Here is a 1,064-nt window from a genome sequence, read left to right as displayed (position 1 = left end):
CATTCCTGCATGTTTTTATTTGCGCATATGTATTGAGAAAGGTGAGAGAAAACCCGCTGACTTGTCCAATTCAGCCAGACCCAGTTTATGTTATTTAACGCTACTTAACCCCTCAGTCAGCATCACAGCCTTCCAGCGCGTGGGCCTGCTGCCCTCGCCATGTTTGTCACGTGGGTGAGAAGATAAGGCAATATATTGCTCTTTTCTCCCTTAAGTCCCCTTAGTGCCACCACACAGGTTTCCTTCCCCCGTCTGGCTGGGACGTGCATCAGATGACCCAGTCTGTGACCGGTTGCTGCGGTCTGGGCGGGCTGCGGCACCGCGGCCAGGAGAGTCAGGGAGGGCGTGACGCCCCGAGTCACGGGGATCCCGGCGTCACAGCCCCCCGGCAGGAAAACGGGCTCACAGCGGGTCTGACGGAGCCGTGGTGCCGGCAGGGACCGGTGCTGTCAGCTGCACAATCCGCCAACGCCCGCGCGGAGAACAGCATGGGGGGAGCTGCAATACAGTGGCGCGTCTGAACCAGCAGTTGTGTTTTAAGTTTTTTGTGCGGAGAACGGCATGGGGGTAGCTGCAATACAGTGGCGCGTCTGAACCAGCAGTTGTGTTTTAAGTTTTTTTTTTTAAACAGTAATGGAGCTCTGTTAGCCAACTGGATTTTAAGATTCTAAATTGTTGATCTATTTGGCCTTTCAATATGTTACAGGGTTTGGGTTTTTTTCTCCCCTCCAAGAGCCAAGTTCATGGAAAAAATAATATTCCTACCCCCAAGAAAGGTACTTTCATCCTATGCCATCACTAGGTAATACTTAGGCCGGTTTCAGTTGTTCCCCATGTACCAGCACCGCCCAGACTGACGTCAAGGCTCGTCCCACGGGGTAGCAGCGATTGAACAGGGCGACTGTGGATCCTCCTGGGCAGGGTAACTCCCTGTGGGCCGCGGAATAAGTAATAAACTGCGTGTCTCTACCAAGGAGAACCTAAAACCTGGGCCGAGCCTCCCCGGTTTCCTCAGGCTGGCTGCGGAGGCATTCGCGCAGGCCGGCAGCGCCCCGGCCCGGACG

The sequence above is a fragment of the Phaethon lepturus genome, unplaced genomic scaffold (genome assembly GCF_000687285.1).
Source record: "Phaethon lepturus isolate BGI_N335 unplaced genomic scaffold, ASM68728v1 scaffold26987, whole genome shotgun sequence".
Taxonomy (NCBI): domain Eukaryota; kingdom Metazoa; phylum Chordata; class Aves; order Phaethontiformes; family Phaethontidae; genus Phaethon; species Phaethon lepturus.
The sequence above is the reverse complement of the archived record's forward strand: the minus strand, read 5'-3'. Positions refer to the sequence as shown.